This window comes from Sus scrofa, chromosome 3, assembly GCF_000003025.6.
Source record: "Sus scrofa isolate TJ Tabasco breed Duroc chromosome 3, Sscrofa11.1, whole genome shotgun sequence".
In the NCBI taxonomy this organism is placed as follows: Eukaryota; Metazoa; Chordata; class Mammalia; order Artiodactyla; family Suidae; genus Sus; species Sus scrofa.
This window is the reverse complement of record NC_010445.4, coordinates 85,532,054-85,557,895: the sequence shown is the minus strand read 5'-3', so window position 1 is coordinate 85,557,895 and position 25,842 is coordinate 85,532,054. Positions and strand designations below refer to the sequence as shown.

The 25,842-nt window shown below is 37.2% G+C and overlaps 1 protein-coding gene across 8 annotated transcripts in view; it reads left to right on the top strand.

The window, feature by feature from the left end:
* The window catches only part of CCDC85A (coiled-coil domain containing 85A), a 691,471-nt gene that overhangs the window by 91,959 nt on the left and 573,670 nt on the right, over positions 1 to 25,842 (top strand). The window contains exon 10 of one of the 8 annotated variants that reach the window (XR_002342949.1): positions 25,624 to 25,698. The exons of the other annotated variants lie outside the window; for them this stretch is intronic. The gene's annotated coding sequence lies outside the window, so the exon portion shown is untranslated. The remainder of the gene's footprint in view (positions 1 to 25,623; positions 25,699 to 25,842) is intronic. 8 annotated transcript variants of the gene reach the window in all.

Below are 25,842 nucleotides of genomic sequence, written 5' to 3'. Positions count from 1 at the left end.
CTGGACTAGGGGTTGAATCAGAGCCTACACCACAGCAATGAGGGATTTGAGCCACATCTGTGACCTACACCACAATTTACGGCAACGCCGGATCCTTAACCCACTGAGCAAGGCCAGGGATCGAACATGAATCCTCATGGTTCCTAGTCGGGTTCATTAACCACTGAGCCATGTAGGGAACTCCCACTTTTTAGTATTTATAAACAATGCTTCTAGAAGCATTCTCGCTCATGTATAGTGGTACATATAAGCATGTATCTCTAGGATAGAGATTTGGGAGAATTGCAAAGTCGTAGAGTATGCATGTTTTCAACCTGACTAGACAATGCAACAGGTTTTCAAAGAATTTGTACCAATATATGCCATTTATATTATGAAAGTTCTGGATGTGCCATATTTTGGTTAACTTAATATCATCAGACTTTTGCATTTTTTCTCATCTGATGGATGAGTAGTGGTATTTCATCATGGTTTTAAAATGCACTTCCCTCAGGTGTTCCCTTGTGGTACAGTGGGTTAAGGATCTGGCGATTCACTTCAGAGGCTTGGGTGGCTGCTGTGGTGCAGGTTTGATCCCTGCTTGGGAACTTCCACATCTGAGGGCACGGTCAAAAAAAAAAGCATTCCCTGAGAAACAGTGACACTGAACATTTTAAAATGAGGTATTGGTTATTGGGATTACCTATGTTGTTTTTGTTTTTATTTTTATTGTTTTTAGGTCTGTGCCTATGGCATATGGAAGTTCTTAGGCTAAGAGCTATAGTTGCCAGCCTACACCACAGCTTGTGGCAACGCTGAATCCTTAACCTGCCTGATCAGGGCCAGAGATGGAACCCAAATCCTCATGGGTACTAGTCGAGTTCCTAGCCTGCTGAACCACTCAAGGAACTCTGGAATTACCTCTTTTGTGAAGTGCTTGTTCAATATTTTTCCCATTTATTTTTTTTGGCCGCACTTGTGGCAAGGGGAAGTTCCCAGGGCAGGGGTTGAACCTATGCCACAGCAGCAACCTGAGCCTCTCCAGTGACAACGCTGGATTCTTAACCTGCGGGGCCACAGAATACCTCTTTTTTTTTTTTTTTTTTCCTTCTCTTTTTGCTACTGCACCTGCAGCATATGAAAGTTCTGAGCTAGAGGTTGAATGGGAGCTACAGCTGTAGGCCTATGCCCCAGCCATAGCAACACTGGATCCGAGCTGCATCTGTGACCTATGTGGTATCTTGCAGCAATGCTGGATCCTTAACCCATTGAGTGAGGCTAGGGATTGAACTAGCATCCTCACAGACTCTATATTGGGTTCTTAACCTGCTTAGCCATAGTGGGAACTCTGAGAACTCCTCTTTTCACCATTTTTACTTCTGGGTACTTTTCCCTTGGTATTTGTAGGAGTTTCTTTATATTATGAATACTAGTTTTTACTTACATATTTTATTACATGTGTTGTGTTACTAGTTTTTACTTACATATTTTATTACATGAGTTTTTTATATTATGAATACTAGTTTTTACTTACATATTTTATTACATGTGTCACAGACTCTATGTTGGGTTCTTAACCTGCTTAGCCACAGTGGGAACTCCGAGAACTCCTCTTTTCACCGTTTTTACTTCTGGGTACTTTTCCCTTGGTATTTGTAGGGTTTCTTTATATTATGAATACTAGTTTTTACTTACATATTTTATTACATGTGTTATTACATGAGAGCTGACTTTCTGCTTTTCCTCTTTTACCTTCTTAATTTAAATAAAGGAAGAAATCATCCCATATTGCTTAAAATTCACTAGATCTGATTTTTGTGTATGCTGTGAAAGAGGGGTCCATGATAATTTTTAAAATTGTCCTGGTATTTTCTTTTGGAAAATCCATTCCATTCTCCCTGTTCTGCAGTGCCATTTCTGCTAAAAATCAAATGTAACACAGGTCAGTTTCTCTGCTGTTTCTGAGCTCTTCTGTTCTATTCATCTATTTTTATGCCCCTGTTCCAACTCCGCACTGTCTTGATTACTATCACTTTGTGTCTTGATTACTATAACTTTGTGTCTTGATATCTAGCAGAACAAATTTCCCTTTTTATTCTTTCTCTTCAAGAGTGATGTTAAGAGCTGAATTGTGTCCCTGAACAAAAAGATAAGTTAAAGTCTCTGATACATCAGAATGTGATCTTATTTGGAAACAGGGCCATTGCCCTGGTAATTGGTTAAGATGAGGTCATAGCGGAGAAGGGACTCCGTGCTGGTGAATCTCTACTTTAGTATGACTGGTGTTCTTATAAGATGACAGTCATGTAAAGACAGAGACATAGGGAGAATGCTATGTGACTATGAATAGAGATTGGAGTTATGCAGGTGCAAGCCAAAGAAAGCCAAAGATTGTCAGGAGAACATAGGCACTAGGAAGAGGCAAGGAAGAATTCTCTGTGTAGGTTTCAGAGGAAGCATCAACCTGGTAACATCTTGGTTTTGGAATTTTAGCCTCCAGAACTATGAGACAATAAATTTTTTGTTTTAAGCCCTCTAGTTTGTGGTACTTTGTTATAGCAACCCTAGGGAACTAATACAAGTGCCTTGATTGCTTTTGGCTTTTTGCACTTCTATATAAATTTTAGAAGTAGTTTGTCAAGTTCCATATATACTTGTGATTTTTGATAAGATTGCATGAATCTAAAATAAGTTTGGGTAGAATGTACATGTTTTTAATATTGAATGTTCTAATCTTTGAATATGATATTCTTCTCCATTATTTAGCTTGTCTTTAATGCCTCAACAAAGTTTTATGATTTTTCTATAAAGGTCTTGGAAATCTTTTGTTAGATTTATTCTGAAGTAATTGGTAATTTTTGATGTTATTATAAAATGATATGTTTTGTAAAATTAAACTTTTATTGGAGTTCCCGTCGTGGCGCAGTGGTTAACGAATCCAACAGGGAACCATGAGGTTGCGGGTTCGATCCCTGCCCTTGCTCAGTGGGTTAACTCTCTGGCATTGCTGTGAGCTGTAGTGTAAGTTGCAGAGGTGGCTCGGATTCCGCGTTGCTGTGGCTTTGGCATAGGCTGGCAGCTACAGCTCCGATTGGACCCCTAGCCTGGGAACCTCCATATGCCGAGGGAGCGGCCCAAGATATGGCAGAAAGACAAACAAAACAAAACAAAACTTTTATTTATTGCTGATTTAGAGAAATAATTTTTTCCTGCATTGATTACTATCCAATGACTTTGCTAAACTTTCTTGTACTAAATTCTAACAGTTTATTTGTAAATTCTTTTAGATTTTGTATAAAATCATTATTGTCTATAACTAATGACAGTTTTATTTTTTTTCTGTTTTAGTTTCTTACCTTTAATTTCCTTCTCTCTCTCTCTCTCTCTTTTTGTTTTTTTGGCCATGCCTATGGCATGTGGAAGTTCCCAGGCCAGGGATTGAACTCATGCCAGAGCAGCGACTTTAATTTCTTTTTATTTTCCTATTGGTGGGGCCTCCAGTATAATGTTGACTAGAAACAATGATAGCAGGCTTCCTTGTTTTGTTCTTGATCTCTAGTGGAAAACTCAGTATTTAAGTATGGTATTTGCTGTATGTTTTTATAAATATTCTTTTTTTTTTTGTCTTTTTGCCTTTTCTAGGGCTACTTCCATGGCATATGCAGGTTCCCAGGCTAGGGGTCGAATCGGAGCTGTAGCCACTGGCCTACGCCAGAGCCACAGCAACACAGGATCCGAGCCGCGTCTGCAATCTACACCACAGCTCACAGCAACACCGGACAGAACCCATAACCTCATGGTTCCTAGTCAGATTCGTTAACCACTGCGCCACGACGGGGACTCCTGAATATTCTTTATCAGATTAAGGAAAGTTCCTTCTGTTCCAAGTTTACGAAGAGTTTTATTTGATTAAATTGTAAATGGGGGAGTTCCTGTCATGGCTCAGCTGTTAGCAAAGCTGATTAGCATCCATGAGGACACGGGTTCAATCCCTGGCCTCGCTCAGTGAGTTAAGGATCTGGCATTGCCATGAGCTGTGGTGTAGGTTGCAAACGCAGCTCGGATCCCACTTGCTGTGGCTCTGGTGTAGGCCAGCAGCTACAGCTCCGATTCGACCCCTAGCCTGGGAACCTCCATATGCCGTGGGTGCAGCCCTAAAAGACAAAAAGACAAAAATAAAAAAATCGTAAATGGATGTAAAATTTTATTAAGTGCTTTTATCTACATCTATTGAGATGATCACATGATCTTTCTCCTTTAATTTCTTACTGTGTTATGAATGACATTACCTAATTTTTGATTATTAAACCACACATGAATAGCTTAATCATGACGTATTATTTTTATTTATTTATTTATTTATTTTTTTGTCTTTTGCCATTTCTTGGGCCGCTCTCGCGGCATATGGAGGTTCCCAGGCTAGGGGTCTAATCGGAGCTGTAGCTGCCAGACTATGCCAGAGCCACAGCAACTCAGGATCCGAGCCGCGTCTGCAACCTACACCACAGCTCACAACAACGCCGGATCGTTAACCCACTGAGCAAGGGCAGGGATCGAATCCGCAACCTCATGGTTCCTAGTCAGATTCATTAACCACTGCGCCACAATGGGAACTCCACGACGTATTATTTTTAAATGTTGTTAGGTTAGGTTTGCTAATATTCTGTTTAGAATTTTTGCACCTATGCTCATATGGTGAGTTGGACTTGTAATATTCCCTTCTTATATGGTCATTGTCAGGTTTTGGTATCAAAATTATGCTAGCCACATCAAATGTGTTATGTAGTCCTATTTTTCTATTCTCTGAAAGAGTTTGTGTAAAATGGGAATTGTTTACTATTTGTGTGTTTGGTAGAACTCAAGAGTAAAGTTATCTGGGCCTGAAGTTTTCTTTGTTATTAGAGTTTTAAATTATTCATTTAATTTCCTTTAATTGTTATAGAGCTTTAGAGTTTTCTGTTCCTTTGATGCCAGTTTAATATACTGTATTTTTATAGGATTTTGTCTTATCTCATCTAAGTTTTCAAATCTGTTGGTAAAGGTTGTCAATAATAGGCTATTATTATGTGCTTATGTGTGCTGCATCAGTAGTAGTTCTCTCTTTTTTTAATTTCTGATGTTTTTTTATTCATTCCCTCTCTTTTTTTTTTCCTGATTAGTTTCATGAAAGGTTTGTCAATTTTCCTAGTCTTTTCAAAGAAGGGACCTTTGGGTTTCTTGTTTCTTCTCCATTTGTTTTCTTCTATTTGGTTATTTCTTTCCTTTTACTTTCTTTAATTTTTTTTTGCTTCTCTTTGTCTAATTTCTTGAGATAAACACTTAGCTCATTAATTTTCAGTCTTTATAATTTTCTAATATGTCCAATTTAAGTTATATATTTCCTTCTAAGTATTTGTTTTAGCTGCATCTTAAAATTCTAATTTTCATATTTTTATGTTATTTGGCTCAAATTATTTTTTAATTTCTCCCATTATTTTTGACCTATTTGCCTCATTTCATAACTTCTCAAATAAATGGGAAATTTTAAAGTTATCTTTTCACATTATATAGTGGTAAAAAAAAGTCTGTATGATTTCAAACCTTTGACATTTGTTGAGACTTGCTTTATAGCCCAGTGTAAGATCGATTTTTTTTGAAAATCTTTTTATGTACTTGATAGAATGTGCATTCAGTTGTTATATTCAGTGTTCTAATTGAATTTAATTTAGTTAGATTGTGTCCAAATAATTTGTGCTTTTTTGATTGTTTTGTCACTTACTGGGAGAAGTATATTGAATCTCTCTACATAATTGTGGATTTGTTTATTTGACCTCGTAGTTCAGGTTTTCTTTTCTTTTCTTTTCATTTCTTTTCTTTTTGATTGTACCTGTGTCATATGGAAGTTTCTGGGCCAAGGACTAAATCCAAGCTTCAGCTGTGACCTATGCCACAGCTCCAGCAATGCTGGATCCTTTAACCCACTGCAGTGGACTGGGGATCAAACCCACACCTCTGCAGTGACCCAAGCTACTGTGGTTGGATTCTTAAACCACTGTACCATAGCAGAAACTCCATTCAGTTTTTGCCTTACATATTTTGAAGTCATGTTATCAGGTGCATACAATTCTAAAATTGTGTCTTTCTGGTGAACTGAAATTTTTATCATTATGAAAGTCTTCGTGTTTCTAATCTTCCCTTAAACATGACTCTGTGTGCTATTAATATGTATATATATATATACACATACATATACACACACCTATTTTATTTTATTTCATTTTATTTTATTTTGTCTTTCTAGGGCCACACCTGTGGCACATGGAGGTTCCTAGGCTAGGGATCCAGTTGGAGCTACAGCTGCTGGCCTATGCCACAGCCATAGCAATGCAGGATCTGACCTGATCTCTGACCTTGACCACAGCTCAGGACAATGAAAGATCCTTAACCCACTGAGCAAGGCCAGGAATAGAACCCACATCCTCATGGATGCTAGTTGGGTTCATTAACCACTGAGCCATGATGTGAACTCCTATTTTGATTGTTATTTGCTTAGTATATGATTTTCCATCTTTTTACTTTCAACTTTTCTTTTTCTTTTTTGTCTTTTTAAGGCCACACCCTCAACATATGGAGGTTTCTAATTGGAGCCATAGCTGCCAGCCTAAACCAAAGCCACAGCAATGCAGGATCCGAGCCATGTCTGCAGCCTACACCACAGCTCATGGCAACGCAGGATCCTTAACCCACTGAGTGAGGCCAGGGATTGAACCCACAACCTCATGGTTCCTAGTCAGATTCATTAACCACTGAGCCACGATGGGAACTCCTACTTTCAACTTTTCAATGTCCTTTTTTCAAATCAACTTGAAAATTATTGTTTCTTTTTTCTTAACTTTTTTTTTTTTTGGTCTTTTTGCTATTTCTTGGGGCGCTCCCGCGGCATATGGAGGTTCCCAGGCTAGGGGTCTAATCGGAGCTGTAGTCTCCGGCCTGCGCCAGAGCCACAGCAACGCGGGATCCGAGCCGCGTCTGCAACCTACACCACAGCTCACAACAACGCTGGATCGTTAACCCACCGAGCAAGCGCAGGGACCGAACCCGCAACCTCATGGTTCCTAGTTGGATTCGTTAACCACTGCGCCACGACGGGAACTCCTTAATTTTTTCTTTAATGTCGCATATGGACGTTCCCAGGCTAGGCATTCAGCATATAGAAATTCCCAGGCTAGGAGTTCAGTCTGAACTGTAGCTGCTGGCCTACACCACAGCCATAGCAATGCAGGATCCAAGACACACCTGCGACCTACACCACAGCTCACAGCAATGGTGGATCCTTAACCCACTGAGTGAGGCCAGGGATGGAACCTACATCCTCATGGGTGCTAGTTGGGTTCTTAACCTGCTGAGCCACAATGAAAACTCCTAAAAATCATTTAGTCTTTTTACATTGAATGTAACTACTGATATAGTTTGTTTAATTCTATCATTTTATTATTTTTTGTCTATTTGACACACTCACTCTACATGTTTTTTCTCTCCTTGTTTGTTTTTTTTTTTTCCAGATTGATGAGTATATTTATAAAAATCATTTTTATCCTTTATTAGCTTGGTAGTTATGTACTGTGGTTTTATTCATTTAGTATTTAACCTATGTATTTTACTTAATAAAAACTTTATCCTTCTTCCAGATAATATAAGCAATTTAGTATTTCATTTTCCCTACCCCTGACTTCAGTTTTTCCTCCATTTTGACTTTTTGGATGATTTCTGTAAAGATGCTTTACAGAAACAGAAGGCTATTTAGGAAGACATAATTTAATATTGTTAGATACAATTCTTACAATAGTTTTAACTAGAAATTCCAACTTCATTGAGTTTTAAAGCTGTAAGGAACATTTCAGTCAGTGTATGAATTCTTTTTTTAGACTTCTAAAGTTTTTTTTAATGAATAGCGGATTTTTTTTTTTTTTTTTTTTTTTTTTGCTTTAGCGTCTTTATTGCAGTGGATCAATTCTGGAACAGATATATCCATTTATCCTATGTAGCTCTTGGTGAGAAGACTCCTGTACTTCTATTTTGGGAAAGTATATGCCATTTCCTTAATGTTCTTGTCATGGCTTTCTCATTGTATTTATGTCAAAGACTCCCAATTCCTCCTCCATATTTTAAATATTCTTTTCATAATTATGTTTTTGCCTCTTTATCTCACTATAATAGGTTTTGGGTAAATTCCTCAGTATTCTTCCATTTTATCAATTCCCTCACAATTATCTCACCTGTTAAAGCTTAAAAAGTTAAACTCTAGTTTTCATTTCCAAGATTTCTAGCTTTTTTTTTTCAGAATGCCTATTTTCATTTCATTCCTGCTTGTTTTATTTCATAATATCTTGATTTTTTTCCCCATAAAGCTGTTATTCCTTTCTTTATCTCTTTGAGCATCCTAAAGTCATGTCAAGATTCCTTTTTATTTTCATTTTGTTGCTTAATTTTCTTCATATGTTTTAAAATTTTGGTTTATAGACTCATCTTGAGGGCAAGTATATTTTCCTTTTGTCTTTGTTTGTTCACTCCTCCTTCTTCACCTTGCTGCAGTTGTCTGTACGTAGCCCCTGTTGACCCCTGTCCAGAATCAGTTCTTATAGGGACAGGTCAGGGCACTTATTACTGGTGTTTGGGCCATAGCACAGATCCAGTCACAGCTCTGCCCAAGTCCTGACTTGTGAGGCTGTCTGCTTTATCTTATGTATATGCATAAGTCATAGCCCATGCAGCAGTCAGTTATAGCTCTTTCCAGCCTCCTCTCAACCCCAGTCTGTTATTTCAAGCAGTGAGACTGACTGGTCTTCTGCCTTGGATAGGGCATTTTTAGTCTCCATCACCTCTCAAGGAAATAAGCTCCTGGCTGCCTTTACCTGCTGCATATATTTTGCTTTGTATTTCTGTAGAATTTTCTTCTTTTGGAATATAAGTTCCATAAGGGCAGAAACTTTGTTTTGTTCAGCGTAGTATCCTATGTCTAAAACAATTTCTATTGCTTAGGAGGTACTGAATAAAATCTTGTTAAATGAATGACTGAACAAATGAATGAATGTTTGCTTATTGATCCACAGAGATCTTTGTCTCTTTGTAAGCGTGGGTACATTTTAAAGATTTTCACTTTTACTTTTTATCTTTCATTGCTATGATCTTATTTAGGGTGGAGAGTGGCTCCAATCATGTATTTACATCTTGATCTGAAGTTTGGCCAAATATATGTGTTGAAACCATTAGTCATTTGCCTAATAAAGATGGATAGCATGTACTGCAGTTATTAATACTTATATCTCACACAGCCAAAGTCTTTAAAGTTTTAAGAATTTGAATTCCACAAAACTCAAACTAATTTCCTAAGCACATCTTGATTTAATTTTCTTCCATCCTGTCTTGGTGGATGGCATTGAAAATTTCACATTATATTTAGCTTGATGGAAACCTGCCAAATATGGTATTAAAGAAATCTTTCCTAATTAGCCTTTTTCTGTTCTGTAATTGTGAAGGTGGTGGAAGGTTCTGCAGAATGTAACATGTCCAGAGAATGAATTAGAAACATGCCGCCAAGGAGGATTAGGCATATGCATTAGTTTTCTATTGCTGCTATAACAAATTGCCACAAATGCAGGAGCTTAAAACAATATCCATTTGTTATGTCATAGATCTGTAGAAAAAAAGTCTGGCATGGCATAGTTGAATTCTCTGCTCAGGGTCTCACAAAGCCAAAATCAAGGTGCTGGTAGGACTGCCTTCCTTTCTGGAAGCTATTGAGAAGAATTAATAGTCAGGCTGTATTAACTATGCCTTCTCATTTTCTGTATTTTTGATGCTTTTACATCTTGGACTTTGCTGACACCTGAGATACTGCCCCTCCTAGGGTTAGCCAATTCCTTGAGATAGTAAATGACTTACCTACAAGGGTGCCTTTCAGATGCAATCCAGAGCCCATACCCCATTTTTTCCTTTATAGGGCTCTCACACTCAGCCAGTATTCCCCTGTTCTAATTACCCCAGGGTTGGGTACTACATAACTAGGGACAGCCCCTGTTGCCCCAGAGCCTGCTGAAATGTTTCAAAATATCCAGTGCCAAGCCTGCTTACCCTGCCTTGCCCTTTCCTTCCCATCTAAACCACAATAAAGATGCATGCCCACATTTTCCCTACTCTCTCTGTCTCCTGACCAGTCCTGGTGCTTCCCTATGTGGCCCTGTTTGGTATAGCATGTCCCACTTTTTTGGCAGTTATGAGTAACAAACTATCTTTTCATGGTATCCTGATCCGTTGGCCTTACTTAATCCGAATAACAGTAAAATTTACATTCTAAAACAAGCTATTCAGGTTGTTGGCAGAATCTAGTTCCTTTTCATGCTTCCCATGTGGTCCCTCTGCCATTATGCCAGCAACATCATATCAAGTCCTTTTCATGCTTTGAATCTCTCTGACTTCCTCTCCTGCTTTTAAGGGCTCATGTGATTACACTGAGTTCTCTTCGATAATCCAGAATAATCTCCCTATTTTAAGATCGGATGATTAGTAATCCTAATTACATTTGCAATATCCTTGCCACATAACAAAACCACAGGAGTAATACCAGGGGGCAAAGATCATGGAGGCCAAAATTCTGTCTACCACAGTGTTTTAGAAGTTAAGAAAAGAAGTACCGTTTTCACAATTTGCATTGGGAAGACATCATGAGAAATTGTAATATGTTCTTATTTGTTCACATTGTAGGCTACACTCTCTGAGTTGATCTGTTCAGAATTTACTAGGCTAAGATAGCTTTAGATAACAATATGCCTAAAACGATTATACTGCAAAGAATTACTCAGGTATGAATCTAGCTTTGATCCTATGGTACATTAAGTGAAGATATTTAGCTTGCTTGGTGCTTAGACTGTGCTCTCCTCTATTAGAAATTATATTTCTCCAAAGTGGATTTTAGGTGTTTGTGTCCCTTCATTCACATTTACCAGCCCCCCCCCAGGACATCTTAAAAATTATCATATTTTCCCACCATAGTACCTTTATATTGACTTTGTCTATTTTTTTATATACTCATCAGGGGAAAGTTCTGAGACATGATAATTGTACATTGGTAGATTAAAAGCTCTGACTTACACGTATATGCCTGTTGCAGTCCTGCTTTATGGATTTCATCACTATGTAATTTCATCACTCACTTTATGTTAGTTTTTCCAGTTTCCTTAGTTTGCCCTCTTTTTTTTTTTTCATTGTATTTTTCCAACAAGTATTGTTGCCCTTTATCACCTGTTCCTCAAACATAGTATTTCCCTTAGAACAGACTGTGCAGTCAATTGTTTGCCAAATAAATCTATAATGCCTGCTCAAGTCTATTATTAGGTGAATTAAGAGAAGTAAAATTAATCATAAATAATTGGTAATGTGATCCTGGGTTTAGCTAGAGGGTCTTTCTCACTGTAGCGAGTAATCCCGTTTTCTCAAGATTTGTCTTTAATCTTCTGACTTCAGAGTATTACAGATTGGAATAGTATGATGAGGACAGATAACCACTTGAAGGTTAAGTGTTTTTCAATTACTTGCCAAAACAGGAGGGCACGGCGGCCTTATGAGTTGGCTCAGGTTCAGAGACATGCTTCTCATGTTTTTCATGCCTTTATAAAAGAAGTTCAGAGTTGCTCCAGCCCTAAGATCTCATATGCCAAGAGTTCTGAATTTATCCCTGTAGGGTACACTGTGGTTAGTACACTATGTACTCAATGAGTCTCAAAGCTTGACTCTGATCTTAAAATCTGAACAGTCATTATTTTCCCAATATAAGTAGATTTACCATAGCTTTGCCATTTGCTTGATGTGTTGCTATGTGATTAACTCCTGAAAGATTAGTGGAGTTTTTCACTTGGCTATGGTAATTTTAACAAAATCAGACCTGGCCTTTGTAGAATAATTTTGCTTTTAAGAAGTCAGATCTGGCCTTTGAAAACTCTTAGGATCTTTTGCAAGGGATTTAAGAAAAATATTTCATGAGAGGCAAGTTTTTAATTGCCACATGGGAAATCTGTGCAGATGAATCCATTACCCATGTTTCAGAATCAAAACAATACCATATGTAATACAAATGGATAGCATTTTGCATATGTGAGAATCCTTTGATAATTTTTGCTTCTGTTACAAATAGATAAACAAATAAACAAGACATTATTTTTCTATTTAACAAAATGATTCAGGCCATTTTACTTTGTTTCTTGGTTATTCTGAGTGTAGTCTCTTTCCTCAGCTGCAGAAGGAGTCTACAACAAGACTCCCATAATTGTGGTGTTTGAGAGACATTTTTCTGTAAGAGTTAAGCTTATATTCTGATAAACCCATTGAAAATTGAAAATATCTTAAATTGAAAGGCATTTAGTACACCTAACATGGAACATCATAGCTTAGCCTAGCTCATCTTAAACATTCTCAGAACACTTAAGTTAGCTTACTGTTGGGCAAAACCATCTAATCATCTAACATAAAGTCTATCTTATAATATTTTATATAATATGTATATGTATTTCCACAGGTTAAAAAAGAAGCTGAAAGATAAAATATAGCAGGAAAGAACTGAGCTCAAAATAAGGTTGAGTTTCTTGAATGCTGAGATTGTTAAGGGATTTAGCATTGATCGAGTATCCACAATGTTTCTTTATGTATATTATCTTATTTAATTCTGCTAACTACCACATGAGGGGAGTATTCTACTCCTTATTCTATAGATAAATTGGGGACTCAGAAAATTAGAAGTATTTAAGGTGACTGAGAGTAGGAAAGCCAGGATTCCATACCAAGGCTGTTTTTATCCAAGATTTATGCTCTTTTTAGTGCAATAGCTAGGATGGTTTCTGAGGTTTTTGTCCCTTGAAAGTCTTTATATTCTTATTCACAGTAGTCCAGGATCATTTAAGTGAAACCTGGAGGTGAGAATAATGGAGAGAGAACTCTCCTAGGTATCAGGAGTTCTGAAATCTAGAGCTGGCTCTAGTTTCCACATGTGATGGTAAATATATGGCTTGGCCTGCACTTTGTCAGTTGTAAAACACTATTTACAGTCAAGATACTATTACTGAATAAGAAAATGTCAGCCGTGGTATCTCTTGGGCTAGAACAATACACTTTAGGATTTTCCCACTATCACTTACTTTACTTAATCTTCTACTGTTGGTCTAGAGTGATTACTATTAAAATTCACAATTACATGAATGAAGAAGTCAAGGATTCTCAACATATCTCATGTCTGCTGCCTTACTTAGAGTGCCATGAAACCAGTAGAACAAACAAAGAATGTAAATTGATCCTGTCTTGTGTCAGAAAAGCAAAAAAATCATATCTCAATCAAAATTCAATCCAGGACCATAGGTTGTGTTGCAGGTCCTTATGAAATTATCTGCTTTGGTGCTACTTTTGGGCAAAGTTTCATGCCTCCTTTATGAATAAAGCAACAGAGGCTGAGAGATTATGTGACTTGTCCAAGGTTGTAGAGGGTTCCCACAGCGAAGGAGAGAGCAGATCCACCTTTGAGTGCAATGATCTTCCTACTACAAAACACCAAAGCAAGTCCTGGCCTCATTTCTATGGGATCCCTTAGTTTTGCACAACCAAGGAATGATTTCCACCTCACTTCCCAAATCAACTACTTTGTGGAATCAAAAATGATAACTGAGACTCTCAGAAGTAAAAAATCTGATATAATAGTTCCCTCTAACAGATGCTAAAACATCTGCATTGCATCTGCTGGCCCCAACACCACATACAGAACACTTGGATAAATCTTCTGGTTTCAGAACCAAGTTGTTCATTGATCCCTTTTCAACAAACTTCCTTCAGCAGCCACTATGTTCACTTCAAGTGTTTAAAACCTGCTGTCTTATTGATTAAAAAAAAATGTGAAAAATATTGCAAGTCTCTGATTATACTTTGTACATTTATCTCCACTCCAACCTTTAACGTTGCTCTTTGCTGGAATGGCCCTCATCACTACAAATTCTTAACAGCCGTTTGCTAGGGAAGCTGTGGAGAGGATCCATGCATCAGTTAAGACTGAGATGAATTTTGGACTCTCTCAGTCCCATGAAGCTATGATTTTGTGATGTCAACATGTGTCAGTTGAGAGAAGCAGAGAACCACTTGCCAGTGATAATGATCAATGTAGACAGCCACTTGGAATTAGTGCTTGGTTTTATTTATTTTTTTCTTAAATGGGCCTCATTTTAAAAATGTCTCATAAATTTCAAGGGGCATTGTATCTTCAAGTGTTATTGGCACAGATGCCTGAGGGATGATAGGAAGGAATAAATTTGTCAGCTTCACTGCTTGGCTCCAACTGTTGCCACCCTTGTTTTTTCATCATCTTCATGGTCTGATAAGTGTTTTATAATTTGGTTATATCAAACTTTTCCTTCAGAGAGCCAGATAGTAAATATTTCAGGTTTTCTGGGTCCTATGTTGCAAATTCTTCTTTTCCTTCTCCTCCTCCTTTGTCCTCCTTAATTCTCTAAAACTATAAAAGCCATTCTTAGCTTGTAGACAGTATAAAATCAGGCTGAGGTCCAGCTGCCCATAGATACCAAACTCCTGGGCTATACCATACTATTTTTTTTTAAACAGTCCCCTATTAATAGGCAGGTTGTTTGCATTTTTTACTATTTCAAACAATGTTAGTTAAAAATTCTACTCACATCTCTGTTCACCTATATTAATAGAATACTGTAAGTGAAATCAATCATTAAAGTGTATTTGCATTTAACATTGGGACAGATGTTGCCAAATTACCCTCTGCAAAGATTGTACCATTTACACTTCCACTAATAGTATATAAGAATACTGTTAGGGAGTTCCCGTTGTGGCGCAGTGGTTAACGAATCCAACTAGGAACCGTGAGGTTGCGGGTTCAATCCCTGGCCTTGCTCAGTAGGTTAAGGATCCGGCGTTGCCGTGAGCTGTGGTGTAGGTCGCAGACGCGGCTTGGATCCCACATTGCTGTGGCTCTGGCGTAGGCTGGTGGCTACAGCTCCGATTAGACCCCTAGCCTGGGAACCTCCATATGCTGCGGGAGCGGCCCTAGAAAAGGCAAAAAGACAAAAAAAAAAAAAAAAAAAAAAAAAAAAAAAAAAAAAAAAAAAAAAAAGAATACTGTTAGTAAAACTTCCCTATACCTTGTAAAAACTTGATATTATCAAACAAAAATGTTTGCATCTGAAGGGTGATAAATAGTGTCTCACTTTTAAAAATTGTATTTTTAGAGTTCCCGCTGTGGTGCAACATGATCAGAGGCATCTTTGTAGTGTCAGGAAAGTTTCAATCCCTTACCTGGCGCAGTGGGTTAAAGAATCTTGTGTTGCATAGCTGCAGTGTAGGTCAAGTGCAGCTCAGATCTGATCCCCGGCCCGGGAATACCATATGCTTAGGGACAGCCAAAAGAGGAAAAAAAAATTGTGTTCTCCTCATTTCTAGCGATGTCAGGAATCTTTTCATATATTTTTTAGGCATTTAAATATATTTTCTGTGCATTCCTATCAATATGTCCTTTTGTTATTAATTTGTAGGAGCTCTCATTAATCCTTTCTCTGTTTTATATGTTGCAAAGTCCAATTAGTCTATCCCTTGTCTTTTAACCATGATTAGAAATTTCCTATTTTTATTTTAGATAAACTAAAAATATTTTACTTTATAACTTCTTGGGGTGTTGTGTCTTGTGTTGGATGCCTCCAATCTCAGGTTAGAAGTTTGTCCTTTTATATAGTACATTTGACTCAATTCTTATAAGAATTTGATGAAAGGAAAATAATGGTTTCTCTCAAATAATGGCTCTACTTTTTCACTTTGATTTTCAGGAAACGGCTAAACCTGTGGTTCAAGTGTGGTACCTATCCTACTTCTTAGGCTTTGTAATAATTACTGTAAGGTAGCTGTAAATCTGAAAACAGTTCAAATAGCTGAGCAAGTATGAAAACTTAGTCCCTGAATCAAAATACAAGGCAGAGAGAAGGTCATTAGGAGATCTCAAATATGAGTGGGGTGGCTCTCAGTATCTGAGTTTGTGGGGTGATTTGATCAACAGTATTTGGGAGTTAATAGGGAGGCAAGGCCTGGAATTGGGGATGGATGCACACAATTTAGGGGAATCTATAGCACCAGCTTCTGATCTTGTGAAGTTCCAACTTCCATAGGTCCATCCACAACATTTAACCTTTAATTCTGAAATCCCAAAGGCTCTGAAGACCTAGACTTTAAAAAATTTATGTTAAAATCTGACCTAAATGGATGCATGTGACTGTTTAAAGTCTTTATTCCACATAGTTTGACAAATTCACACATTTTTTTTGCATAAATAACAGTGCAGTTAATTCGAAGTTGTTCATCACACAGTACGGGAGGGTATTGCATAATATCTGGTGTATGTACCACTTTATCTTTCTAAAATTCAGAAAATTATGAATTCTGAAATGTATCTGGCCTCAAGGATTTCCGTATTAAGGGATTGTGGGCTTGTAATAAATATCTTACCCGAAGGCCCAAATAGAATTATCTTCCTTCTTGCCTCTTTATGGTTTCTGGTTTCACTTTCTAACATTATTTTTAATAATCCTAAAACTTATGTATGTATTTATTGTCTTTTTTCGTCTTTTAGGACTGCACCCATGGCATATGGAGGATCCCAGGCTAGGGGTCCAATTGGAGCTATATAGCTGCTGGCCTATGCCACAGCCACAGCAATGCCAGATCTGAGCTGCATCTGTGACCTACACTACAGCTCACAGCAGTGCTGGATCCTTGACCTACTGAGTGAGGCCAGGGATTGAACCCGCATTCTCATGGATGCTAGTTGGGTTCGTTATCCTCTGAGCCATGAAGGGAACTCCCAACTTAAGTATTTAAAAATTAATTTTTAGTGTAAGTTCTCAATTTTTTTGTGGCACTAAGGATGTGAAAGGCAGTCTCCAAGAGGAGTCCCAATAATCTTTGCCCTCCTCAGTGTTGTCTCTTCCTGTATTAACCCCGAGCTGCTGTGTGTGCATGTAGAATATGGGTAGCAGCACTGGTGTGTGACTCCTGAGGCTAAGCCATAAAAGACATTTTAGCTTCTGCTTTATTCTTTTTTTTTTTTTTTTTTTGCTTCTTAGGGTCGAACCTGCGGCATTTGGAAGTTCCCAGGCTAGGGGTCGAATCGGAGCTGCAGTTGACGGCCTTTACCACAGCCACAGCAATGCCTGATCTGAGCCATGTCTGCAACCTACGCCATAACTCACAGCAATACTGAATCCTTAATCCACTGAGTGAGGCTTCGGATTGAACCCACATCCTTGTGCATACTAGTGGGTTCGTAACCCACTGAGCCAAAATGGGAACTCCCCTGATTTGGTCTTTTGAATCTTTGGTTCTGGGGAAACCAGCTGCACTGGCGTAGAGACACACAGGAGCTACAAAAGAAGCCTAAGTGGAGAGGAATGAAGTATCTGGCCAAGTGAGTGAAACACCTTGGAAGTAGATTTTTCCATACCCAAATAAGACTTTAGATGCTGCAGCCCCAGCTGACACTGCAGCTGCACTCTCATGACAGACTGAGTCACACCTGTTCAACCAAGTTATTCCTGTGTACATGATCCATAGAAACTCTGAGCATAGTAAATGACTGTTCTTTTAACCACAAAACTTTGGATGATTTGATACACAGGAATAGATAACTAGTATATAACTAACTTATAACTAATGAATAATTAATTAATTCTAAAAAAGCATCTACTCCTTAGAAACTGTTTTCTGCAGGGCCCCAAATCAGTGAATAGATTTAATGTGGTAATCAATCTCTGCATTGCATTTCCTGCATAATTTGCATACTGACAAAATCTGAAACTTTATCCTTTGTCTTATTATATATGTCATATCCTTTATCATATATATCATATATCCTGCATCATATTAAAAAATTTCCCCCCTCTTTTTTTCTTTTTTCCTTTTGACAGACTTGCAGATACCTCTTTATTTTCATGAAATTCCTTATAGTGTGTCTATTCTGATTCTAACCCAGAAATAGTTTTGCATCAATGATCTGTTGCTGTGTAACAAACGACGCCATTGTGTTTTAAAACAATGGCAATTTCTATTTCTCTTGATTCTGTGGATTGGCTGGACAATTCTTCTGCTCGACTTGCCTAGACTCCCTCATGGAGTTTCATTCATCTGGTGGTTCTGCTTGAGCTAGAGAGTCTGGAAGTTCTCACTCTTATCTTTGGGACCTTGGCAGGAATGGTTGGAAAACTGACACCTCTCTTTCCACAGGGTCTCTCATCAGTGTTTGGACCCAAGCTTTTTTCTATGATTGCTGAGCCCTAAGAGGGCATAGGTGGAAGCTACAAGAAATCTTTAGATCTAAGCTCTAGAACTTTTGCAATAGCACCTTTCTTACATTCTAAGGTCAAAGCAAGTCTCCAGGCCAGTCTAGATTCAAATGGTTGAAGAAAGAGCTCCCACCTCTTTATTAGAGTAGCAACAATGTGACACTGCAAAAGGGGATTAGGAAGATAGAGAAGTGAGTCCTTGGGAACCATTGTTATAATGATATATCACATGCTTCATTAAGGGAAATTGTAAAAATTAATAATTTACAAGTTTCTAACAACCTGCATTTATTAACATAGAACTAGAAGATCCAGACTGTGTCAGTCATCAAACATACATATATTGAGACTCTACTGTTTGTTGATCCTAAGGAATCAAAATATGTAACTCCTTATCTGAAGCAAGAAATATTCTTTTTTTTTTTTTTGTCTCTTCAAATTCAATCTTTTAGGATCAGTAAATGAGTGTTCTACGTAAATAAACAAAACAACAGGTATTTTTCGAGTGCCTTTTGTGCTTAGGATTCTGCTATTTATCCCTGAGATGCTTTGCTAAGAGATAAATGTGGCAGCTCCTATAAGTTATTGATGCTCTCTGCAGATGTTCCTACAGATCTTACACTCTCAGCATTAAAATATGCCCTCAGGGTGTTTGATAGGGCATCTGAGTCCTGTTTGGCTCCACCTGCCTTTCCTATTACACACTTTACCATATGGCAAAGATGCCAGAGTGAGCTCTCATGTCTTAAAATAATTGGAGTAAGTGTCAGAAGGAGGTTATGAAATTGTCTGTCTATACTTTATGTGCTAAACAAAGTATTGAGTATTAGATTTCAGAGACCTGAATAGACATAAGACATAGACTCATACAGTGGGAAGGAAAATACAAATTATCCAACCACCCCTCTCATTTGAAAGATAAGAAATTGAGACTCAGAGACTATCAAGTGATATGCTCACATTAAAGTATCTATTTAGCAGTTGACTTGGAACTACAATCTAGGAAGGCTGTCTGATGTTTTTTCCGCTGGTGCCTGCCATCTTAAGACCTTAATACTTGAGAAAGAGAAATGATGATATCAAAATTTTATTGAGAATTAACTTTGTGTCAAGCAATGTCCCAAACTTGGATTTTCTGTGACTCCTCACAACCACTGGAGAAGTGGGCATTTTTAGAATTCCTATTTAGAGAGGAGGAGATCTTAAGTAACTTTCCCAAACTTCCAAGACTAAAAATTTCAGAGGCAGATTATCATTCAGGCATTCTTACTCTAGAGACTGTGCTTTTAGTCATTGTGCTAGTCGAACTCTGTGAATGAGAGTGACAATGCTTAAAAGGCCAGAGGAGACTGGGAGCTTGCTGAGTTTACAGTGGAAATCTTTAGGTCCTGAGTGAGGAACTATGCTGGAGACAGAGGCCAGGCACCTCTTGCGGGAGGACACAGAGCCAGCCTCATGGTAGTTTGAATGAATTCCAATTTCTTGGTGAACTGACAATTCAGTAGAATATACATTATGAATTTTTCTCTTGCACTGAAGACATTGCTGACAACATGAATGAATTAATCTAGACATTCTATGGCATGGGCAATAAATCTTTTTTTTTCATATTCTACTTTAAAAATGATTAGATTTGTGGTCCATTCATTCACTCATTGTTTCATTCAAGAAACTGAGCATCAGTTTTGTGCAAAAAGACATTGTATTAGGCATGGAGCCACTTCAGGGTTACCTTTGGAAGCTGTCTACCTTTTTGCTCTGATTACATCATCATATTTGCCATGGCTCATGGTACTTTTAACTTTCGTTTTTGTGAGGTAACAACCAAAGTTTGCAATTCTTATTTAAGTTTCCAGCACAAAAAAGATTAGAAAGTCATCTGTCTCACATGATTTTTTTAAAAAAATAAATTTCATTGGAGTATAGTTGACTTACAAAGCTATGTCAGTTTCAGGTGTACAACAAAGTAAATCAGTTACACATATCCATTCCTTTTCAGATTCTTTTCCCATACAGGTTATTACACAGTGTCAAGTAGATTATCTTGTACTATACATTAGGTCCTTTTACCTATACATTTTATATATAGTAGTGTGTATATGTCAATCCCAACCTTCCAATTTATCCCCCACCAGGTTTCTCCTTTGGTAACTATAAATTTTGTTTCAAAATCTTTGAGTCTGTTTCTGTTTTATAAGTTATTTTGTATCATTTTTATTACATTCTACATGTTACTGGTCTCATAAGACATGGAAGCAACATAAATGTTCATCAGCAGAGGACTGGATAAAGAGATGTCGTACATACATACAATGGAATATTACTCGGCCATAAAAATAATGAAATACTGCTATTTGTAGCAACACAGATAGACCTAGAAGTAATAATACTAAGTGAAGTAAGTCAGACAGAGAAAGAAAAATATCATATGGTTTTTGATTTCCCGTTTTTAAAACAATTCCAGAAAGCAGGAACACAAATCTGTCCTTAGTTAATTTGAATGAAAAGCTGTTGTACCAGTGAGTACCTGATGTAGCAATGATATGTAATGGCTAAAACATGAAGTAAGTTTGTTTCTGGCTTGTGTAAAATCCCAACTGAGTATTTCTGGTAAATAGGCGAATCTCTTCAAGTGTTAATATAGATGCCCATTTCTTCTCAAGGTGGTTGCACATGTCCACATCAAGCTGGCAGAAGAGGGAGGAGCATGGCAGTTGTCACATATGTGGTGCTTTTATGGGTAGACATGGAAAAACCTAACTGTGAAGGAGCCTGGAAAATGTATATCACTGTATGCCTAGGAGAAAAAGGAAATAGTTGAAAAGAGGAGAAGGACTGTGAAAGCCTTTGACTTAATCCACTTCTCTCTTAATACACTAACTTTTCTTTAAACCTGCCCGTTTTCTTGAATATCTGGTAAATATTTACACATTTTAGTTTTTCATTTCAGAAAATTCAAGAATTACATTGTCAAATTTCTTTTGAAATCATGTTCAATGTTTTTACTTTATAGATGAGAAATATGAGGTCCAGAGAGATTAAATAACTTGCATAAGGTCCCATGGCTTGTAGGTGACAGGACTAAGACTAGAGCTCAGAGATTTCTTGTTTTTTCTCCTTCATATAAATTTGAAATAATATCAATAATATCTTCCCAAGCCCTTATTATGTTTTACATTTTAGCCTCACACAGAACAGTTTTGTTTAATTCCTTTTGCAGCGACCCCAATATGAATATTTTAATTAATTTTATTTATCATTTATTGTTTGTTTTACTTTTTTTTCTTCATCGAAGAGGTTCTCACTATAGCCTTTAGATGGCACAAGTTAGCTAATCCAAGGCTGTTTTGTAGCTACAATAATTATAGAAGTTTGAAGAAAAGTTAATGGAAAATGAGAGCATTGAATAATAATTTAAACAAAGTAACATGTGTTATCCGCAAAGTCTGCCTGCATGAAGAATAAGTCTCTGAACTGGTCTTTATGTACGAGAGGCTAATGTTTAGAAATTTTCTAGTTCTCTAATTTTGCCAGTGTTGGGTGTCATTTGGAATAAATGACTTTGGGGACAGATTTGGGGATAAGAATTATCATGGGAGAAGGCTTTCTGAATTGGATTGAATATAAATCTGAGAGGAAGGAAGCCTCACTTTCCCATAAGTTCTCAAGCATTCAGGACAAGTTTTCTGTCAGAATTATGCTAATTATTGCAGATTCTTATGGCATTTGGTAATTATTTATCCCACCAGGTTGTTCCGAAAACCTGTGTAATGATGTCTGGAAATCTGGTATTTTATGTACCATTGTAGGATGGTGCTGCAGCAGAATGCTTTGCACCTATTAGGGATATAGCAATTATTTGCAGAATTGAATTTTCCCATTTGATTTTCTTTTCCTCATTCTTATCCTCGGAAGGGTTATACAATCCCTTCTTCAGATGGCGAGGAAAAGTACTATTTACCCAGTGCCTCTTATGTTGACCCACACCCTTGCAGCCAGTGTGAGGGTAGGATTCCTAGGATGGAAAATCTGCTTTCTATTGAGATCTAATTCAACTCTGCAGACAATATTCAGCCAAAGGAAAAAACATAAACACAAGAGGTAATATAAGACTAAAATACTATGATATGTGAATAATTATTTCTTTTGCTCTGAACATGAGCAAATAACCATTACATATATAAGTAGATAAAACTGTATTGAATTGAAGAAAGACATGGTAAAATGTTCCTCAAGTATTCAGTGTGCTCTTTGGCTTCACTGTCTCTAATTTTCAAAAGTCTATGATTTTATATTATTTTAAGAAATTTTAAAATTTTTATTATAGTTGATTTACAGTGTTGTGCCAATTTCTGCTGTACAGCAAAGTGTATAAATACACACACATTCCCTTTCTTATATTATCTTCCATCATGGTCTATCCCAAGAGGCTGGTTCCTGGGCTATACATTTTAAATATAATAGTTTGCATCCACTAACCTCCAACTCCAGAAAATTCTGTGATTTTATAAAGAATATTGGAATCAGTTGGAGTTTGAATATGCTAACTTCATTTTTTTGGACAATGTCAGTTTCCGGGTTTATGTAAATAACAATGTGAAATAGGCAAAGCTAATCGTTGGTGTTTTTGGACTCAACGTGGTGAGTCACTTTTCATTCTGTGTGATATCACTAACCTCATTTCACTCCCAGTAGCTAAAGTCTTCTTATTCTCTTTTCATAATTTTGACAAAATCCACTCTCTCAACCTTCACAATAAAGCATATATGACTGATACTGGCCTCAATCGTTTCTGATATCCACTGGGTTTTCCATTTTAACTAATATTAACCACCTTCTAAGCAAAAGGTGTGAAGTTAAATAGATGTACTATTTGGGTAAAAATGTACACATGGTCATTATAAAAATTCAAATAGTATAGATAAGTATATCCCAAATTCTGTTTCTCAAAGATAACCACTATAAACTTTTTGGTGAAAATTTCTTCTCTATCCATGATACATGCATACATATGAACAAAAATGGGAAAGGAGGTGTGGTGAAACTGAAGCCCTCCACAGGTAATCCATTCCAACAGCCATATAATTTGCTTTGCCTACTGGTAAGACAATTTAGGTAATGTGTTCAGTAGCTTAAAATACATTGTATCCTGTTGTACCTTGTACCTCTGTGATTTAATGATTTATCTGTCTTTTAAATATTCTGAAGTGCAAAGAATTATTTCTGATGCTTCTCATACTGTAAAATAATTTAAATTATGACTAGAAAATCCCTTCCTATTTTGGTACATCTTATTGCACAGCTTTTGGTGGGAAAGAACAGACACCTGCATTTTTTTGCTCTTAGTTCCTCATTAGCAGAGATTGTGAGTATGGTTCCATTCAACTGTTTGAGGGAAAAGGGTTAGGAAATGTTGGGTATGAATCAGTGAAAAAGTGACTAGAAGCATTTGCAATACTAGTCTATTGGTTCAGTCACTATTATGTCTTCTAGCACAAAGTTTGATATCATGAAACTATATTATGGCTTTACCATACCCATATTAAATTTTAAAACTTTATGTAAATTTTTATTTGAAAATATCTTCTATAGAAGATAAAATTCCATACACCTGGTCTTTTGAGTACTTTTCTCCTACTCCAAATATCTACAAATCATTTTTTTTTCTTTCAGGTCTAGATTTTATCTCTCTTGTCCTTATTCTAATCTGGACCCACACTTTTCTTCTTCCTTCCATTCTGAAGAGTAGCTATTTTAATGCAAGCTGAACAATTAATTAATAATTAAACAATTAAGCTCATTAATAATGTGTCTAGTACACTGCCAGTCACCCTGAATATTATGAGAACAGATAATACTACTTAGTGGTCAAGCACTTGAATTTGGGACTCAGGCTGCCTGGTTTCATATACCTGTTTTTCTGGTCGTGTGAACATGGGCACTTGCACTTTTATGCAGTGAAAATGATAATAAAAGTACATCCATCAAATATTGTTAATATAATTAATTGAGCTAACCTGTATAAAGCACTAACCTATATAAAGCACTGACATAGTAAATAGGTGTTATTATTATTTATAATTCTTATTCTTCATTATATTAAATAGTGTTAGACATGAAGTCTTTCCTAAGGAAACTCACAGGAATTCCTAAGGAAATTCAGTTGAATTAGTATTCATATATAAAACTACAAAGAACAGAACAAAATAACGAAGTTGAGTGATGTAGGTTGTAGGTTGTGATATTAGCTAAGGAGGAATTCATGGCAGTTGCAAAGATTTAGTTGAGCCTTGAAAGGTGGGTAAGGCTTGAGTCTGCAAAGAAGACGAAATTCCCTTGTATAGACAATATGTATTAAGGTTGTTTTTCTTGAGTATCAAGAATCTTGGGATCCTTCCATCTTTTATGGATAAGCTGCTTCTAGGGCTAGGTTTTGGCAAGACCAGGAACATCATTGCTTCAGGGCTTCAGGGTTTGATGAATTTGTTCTGTGGGGATTAATAGAGTAGATGAATGAGTAACAGAAAAGGTAATTAAGCAATATGATAGGACAGACTGTGGCATAACAATGATTAATGGGATGCCTCAGGTGAGCACTGAGGCACAAGGCAGAACTGAGAGCTCTCGGTGTACAGAGGAGTGTCATTAATCAGCATTACATCATGCTTGAGAGTAGTTTATTGAAATTATAAAATAGGTACTTAAAATAACATTAAAAGCACAATTTTAAACATGCACAATTGATTCTAGTGAAGTACTATGCCAGAAATGAATTCCAACCTTCCAGAGAACTGTACCCCCAGAAAACAAAAAAAGCTGTGCTCTTCAAAGCTGAAAGTAGCCCATTGACACAGTGTGGCCCTGCCAACTTTACCTTCTTAAAACTGTTCTTTTTGTTGGAAACCACAGTAGAGACCAGCAAAAACAGAAATGAAATCTTGGCAGTGCTTCTTCCTGCCTCCTGTGCCTTGTAATGTCGCCCAAGCTGTCAGCCAAGGCTGGCTGTTTCTTCCACATGAGATTGCCAGGGAGTGTGTAAAGGAAGGGGTTCTGGACAATGCACAAGCATCTGTTGAATTTGGGACAATCTATTACATCTACACATAGAAGAGAAAAGATGGGGCTTAGGGTTTAATGCTCAGGGAAAGGGATCAGGTCTTTCACCTTGAGCTATTATAGTGGGTTCATCCCAGTAATGGCACAGTTTAATACCAAGCACTGAAAATCAAGTGGTTAGACAAGGAGTCAATATCCAAAGTCTTCGGTTGTTCATTTTGGATTTCAGGATCCAGAGGAAAATCTCAAGGTTTGGAGAAGGCTTTTCCAAATGAATTTGAAGAGATGACGGCAAGGAAACAAGGTAGTACAGAACTGATGCCCATGACAGTCCCAAAGAGCTGCATAGAATACCTGGTAATGCCTCCTCTCCCACCTACCTTCTTTCATGGTTAGGTCTCTCCTCTTAACTTAGTACCCCCTCAAGGGCCTCTGATATTGATTCATC